Here is a 6,000-nt window from a genome sequence, read left to right as displayed (position 1 = left end):
AATCAGTTTGTATGGTATCAATGGCTTTGTTCTCGTAAACAATTTATCACTTGGGAAATTTTTACGGAAGAATTGATAGCACATTATGAGGATACAAAAAGCAACACTTTTTTTAGCCAATTGATAAGTCTCAAACAAAAGGGTTCAATAATGGAGCACATTGAGGAGTTCCAAAAATTGAACATAAGGGTAAAAGATATTCTAGAGGAGCATAGGATTGATGTGTTCATAGGGTCTTTAAAGGATAATATCCAACATGATGTGCGCCTTTGGGAACCTGATTCATTAGAGAAGGCATTCAGGTTAGCAAGAAAAATGGAAAGCAAAATTATGGCAACTAGGAAGCATACCATTCACAACTATAAAGACGGAAGTGTTGTTGCCCATAGTCTTCCACAACCTACAAGGTTGACACCACAACAATTGGAAGAAAAAAGAGCAAAAGGGCTTTGTTACAATTGTGATAACAAATACACAAAAGGTCATAAGTGTGTTGAGAAGAAATTATTCTACATAGATTGTGAAGAGGAAGAAGAAAAGGAGCAAGAAAGGTCAAAAGAAGAGGATATATTCCAGGAACAAAGCCTAGATGAAGAACAAATAAATCCGACCATATCTTGTAATGCATTGGCGGGAATTACCACTCCTCAAACCATCAAGATAGAAGGACAAATCAAGAAGAAAAAGGTAATAGTGTTGATTGATTCAGGAAGCACCCACAATTTTATTCATTGTAGGGTAGCAAAAGAATTGAATTGCTTCCTATATCCAGCACCAGAGTGTCAAGTGATGATTGCAAATGGAGGAACAATAAATTGTTCTGGAAAGTGCCATAATATCAAGCTATCCATGGGAGAATATGTATTGACTAGCCCAATGCTTTCCATTCCAATGGGAGGTGCTGATGTTGTACTAGGAGTCCAATGGCTACAATCCTTGGGTACAATAGCTTTTAATTTTCAAGAACTTTTCATGAAATTTTCTGTGGAAGGAAAGGAAGTTGAATTAAGGGGTATTGCAGGGAAACCAGGAAAGATAATCAGCTCTAATGGCATGACAAAGCTTCTAAAAAAGGAGCAAAGAGGTGTAATTGCACAATTATGTTCGCTAGATGTTTCCACATTGGAATCATCTATTTCTCCAGATCTCCAAAAAGTCCTGGACAATCATTCCAAGGTATTTGAGACTCCCAAAGGTCTCCCACCTATGCGTGATCATGATCATGCTATTCATCTGATTCCAGGAAGTGTTCCTCCAAACATCAGGCCGTACAGATATCCATATGTCCAAAAAAGTGAAATTGAACGTATGGTTGCAGAAATGCTAGAGGCTGGTATAATTCAACCAAGTCAAAGTTCTTTCTCAGCTCCAGTAGTATTGGTGCACAAGAAGGATGGATCATGGCGCATGTGTCCAGATTATAGGGAGCTCAACAAGCTCACTATTAAAGATAAGTTCCCCATTCCTGTTATTGATGAATTACTGGATGAATTGCATGGATCAATTTACTTCACCAAGTTGGATCTTCGTTCGGGATATCATCAAATCAGAATGAAGATTGAAGACATTCCGAAAATGGAATTTAGAACTCATGAGGGTCATTATGAATTTTTGGTCATGCCTTTTGGCCTTACCAATGCACCTTCAACATTTCAAGGTTTGATGAATTCAATTTTCAAACCATTCCTTAGAAAATTTGTGTTAGTATTTTTTGATGATATACTAATCTACAACAAGTCTTGGAAGGATCATGTTGAACATGTTGACAGGGTGTTACAACTATTGGAGGAGAAACAATTATATGCAAAAAGATCCAAATGTTTCTTTGGAGTCCAGGAGGTGGAATATTTGGGTCATATTGTATCTCATGAAGGAGTTAAGGTAGACCCTAGCAAAATTAAAGCCATTAAGGAATGGAAAATCCCCACATCCATAAAGCATCTGCGAGGATTTCTTGGGTTGACAGGGTATTATCGCAAGTTTGTTAAGAATTATGGGAGAATAGCAGCACCTCTAACAACATTATTGAAGAAAGATTCATTTTCATGGACTTCGGAAGCAACAAAGGCCTTTGAACATCTTAAAGAGGCAATGTGCCAAGCACCGGTCTTAGCTACACCGGACTTCACAAAAACCTTTATTGTGGAATGTGATGCTTCAGGAAATGGAATTGGTGCTGTTCTAATGCAAGATGAAAGACCCATTGCTTTTGAAAGTCGTCCAATCAAGGGAAAGTTTTTAAGAAAAGCTATTTATGAGAAGGAAATGTTGGCAATACTCCATGCACTTAAGAAATGGCGACCCTACCTAATGGGAAGACACTTCAAGGTAAAAACGGATCATGATAGCCTTAAATACTTTTTAGAACAAAGATTATCCTCTGAAGAGCAACAAAAGTGGGTCACAAAGATGTTGGGTTATGACTTTGAAATCATCTACAAAAAAGGGAAGCAAAATGTGGTGGCAGATGCACTCTCAAGAAAGGATGAGGATGTGGAAGCATTGTTGTGTGCCATTTCTATTATCCAACCAGATTGGATAAACGAAGCAAGGGAGGAATGGAAGAATGACGAAGAAGTGTGGGCACTTATTCAAAAGCTACAACAAGATTCCAGTACTTTTGATACATTTAGCTGGCAAAATGATTCGTTATGGTACAAAGATCGCTTATACCTCTGTAAGAATTCCCAGCTAAAACAAAAGATTCTTATGGAATTGCACACTTCTCCCTTAGGAGGGCACTCAGGATTTTTAAAAACTTACCACAGGGTTAAGAAGGAATTTTTTTGGGATGGCCTTAAATCAGATATTCAAAAGTTTGTGGTGGAATGTTTGGTTTGCCAGCAAAATAAAGTTGAAACAATTAAGACACCAGGTCTATTACAACCTTTATCCATTCCAAGCCAATGTTGGGAGGAGGTTTCAATGGATTTTATCACAGGTTTACCCAAGTCTGAGGGAAAGAGTGTCATCATGGTGGTAGTTGACAGACTTACCAAGTATGCACACTTTTGTGCATTATCACATCCATTTAAAGCCAGTACAGTTTCTACTGCATTTATGGAAACAGTTCAAAAGCTACATGGAAACCCAAAGATTATTGTAAGTGACAGAGATCCCATTTTCACTGGAAATTTTTGGACAGAATTATTTTCTTGTCTTGGTACTCAGTTAGCTCATAGCTCATCTTATCATCCTCAATCTGATGGGCAAACTGAGATAGTAAACAAATGTTTGGAAGGATATCTTCGTTGCTTTGTATCTGATAAACAGACACAATGGGTCAAATGGTTGCCTCTTGCTGAATGGTGGTATAACACTTCCTTCCATACAGCAACAAAAATGACCCCATTTATGGCACTTTATGGGTATCAACCACCATCCATCACATCATATTTAAGAGAAAATTCTAAGGTTCAGGCAGTGGAACATCACATCGAACATCAACAACAAGTCCTCCAACTCTTAAAGGATAACCTCGTGTTGGCACAAAATAGAATGAAACAACAGGCAAATCAACATCGCAGTGAAAGAAGTTTTGATGTAGGTGATTGGGTATTCCTACGGCTACAACCATATAAGCAAATGTCCCTAAAGCAAGCTAAGAAGGATAATAAATTATCACCAAAGTATTATGGTCCATACAAGGTGTTGGAAAAGATTGGTACTATGGCATACAAATTGGAGCTTCCTGCAGCTTCTCGATTGCACCCAGTTTTCCATGTTTCATGTTTAAAGAAGGTTATAGGTGACAAGCTCCCAATTCAAACAATATTGCCAGAACTTGACGAGGAAGGAAAAATTATATTGGAACCGGAAGCAATCATAGAAACAAGAACTCGACAGCTACGAAATCGATCAATTTCAGAGTATCTTATCAAGTGGAAGAACTTATCCGCTGAAGATTCCACATGGGAGGATGAGAATTTTATGCAGAAGTATCCAGAACTGCTCAAGCGTTGAGGACAACACTTTTTTGAAGGAGAGGGGCATGTTGGGTCCCTATAATACTAGTGATTACCCCATTACTATTGTAGTTATACCCCCTATTTATATTGTTGTGCCCCTATTACCCCCATATTGTTATTTCTGTGCCCCATAGAATCCCTCTATTTTTATTTTTGTGGCTTTATATTATTATTGTTTGGTCGGCTAGATTATATTGTGACTCCTTAGACTCCTATATATAGAAAGGAGGTTTTGTCATTTGTATCATCCAAGAATTGTTCATTTATGTAATGTAAAGGAGGTTTCCCCCTCGAAGAGGCTGAATTCTAAGGCGTGGATCTCTCTTTTCTATCTTTTTGTGAGCTGGTTTCATAACACATTCCTTGATTAAATCCTATAGACTCATACTCATATAATTCAATAAATAAAACATTCAACAAACCATAAACGTACCATGTTAGATAAATCAACTAGACAACATAATAGACACCAAGCACTCACACACCAACTATATGGCATAATCAAACAATGAAGCACCAAGTATACGACATAAGCAAACTCATACCTTAAGGTATCTCTATGGAGGCTATCATGTTTGCACAATCAATATAGATTATCATGATACAATTTCCCAACATAACATAAATAAGGTCATGATATCCATAATAGTAACTAGCTAACATGTTCATATCATAAACTCATAAATAATTTTCGTTCATGCATAATGATGAGCCTCGGTATTGCAACAAGAATGTTGCAACTCCCAAGGTTACCAACTTTAATTATCAGCCAGGTGTTTGTACAAACTTAGGAGGTATCAACACTATATGTGCATTGTAAAATGTGTCCTTCTTTATTGTCATGATGTAATGGAGTGCATGTAATAAAATCAAATCCTAAACTAATTGCAGAAAATGAAATGCTCGAAATGGAAACCTTAACCTATTGCAAGAAAGAAAATACAAGAAAAGAAACCTATTATAATTTCATCAGGCAAATGTTATGAACTAAATTTTAACCATTACATTTCAAAGACTTTAGATCCATTACCAAAGTTTATTGGATATGGGAATAAAAAAAATCATCATTATACTATCCAATTCATAAATTTGTCCATTAACCCAAATCACTGAAACGTTTTGCATGGGTAGAGAGGCAAGTCTTAAGTGGTATTTAGTCTTCCATAATAGTTGATTTAGAGCTATGGGTCTGATTCAACCCTAAGGGACAATAAAAAAGCTTTTTGAGTGAAGATGGGTGAGTATATGCATGTTGGAAGGATGTTACAGGGTTTCTTGTAGTTTACTACAGGAAACAACATATTTTCTATAGGGAGTTATAATTCACTGAATGACCAACCAAATAAAATCGAAATTGGATGGGAATTTTTTTTTTATAGACTAGAATGTCTTAGGTCTCCATTCCAAGTGGAATCACTCAAATAGACCTCTGTTAACTCGTGCTAAAAAATGGCATAAAATTACTAGTCTAAAATCTAGAAGTTCGAGAACTAGAGAGCTAGTAAATCTATCAAATTCCTAACGTAATCAAGTGAAAGAGAAATGGTGTGATTTTTGTTATTAACTAGAATGTTTTTCTGATCTAATTCAAGTGGAATAAATTCTATTGAAACTCATTAGCATGCTCTAAAAAATAGTAGAAATTTACAGTTATTTGCCACAAAGGACTTCCAGAAATCTAGATTTGGCAATAAGTAAGCTAATCTAAGTAACTCAATGATTACTATGAACTTTCAATTTTGTTCCAATGATGAAATTATGCTTTCGATGCTACAAAATAACTTACTTCAACCATTCAAGCCAATCGTACAATAAGAAATCATTAATACTAAATGCAAAATTAGAAAAAAAAAAAAAACAAAAACAAGAGATGCATGTGAATAAGAAGTGAAATTAAGAAAAGTAAATGTTACAAAAGGATTCTGAGGCTCCTAAGATGGCCAATCCCAAGGAAAATCATAGTCCTATGAAGGAAACCAATATTTAGAAGCTGAACATGACACCAATCTTCATTATTTCCATGAGTACAATT

The sequence above is a fragment of the Pinus tabuliformis genome, chromosome X, assembly GCF_031772625.1.
Source record: "Pinus tabuliformis cultivar Carrire ecotype Pingquan chromosome X, CPIR1, whole genome shotgun sequence".
Taxonomy (NCBI): Eukaryota; Viridiplantae; Streptophyta; class Pinopsida; order Pinales; family Pinaceae; genus Pinus; species Pinus tabuliformis.
Note: the sequence above shows the minus strand (reverse complement) of the source record.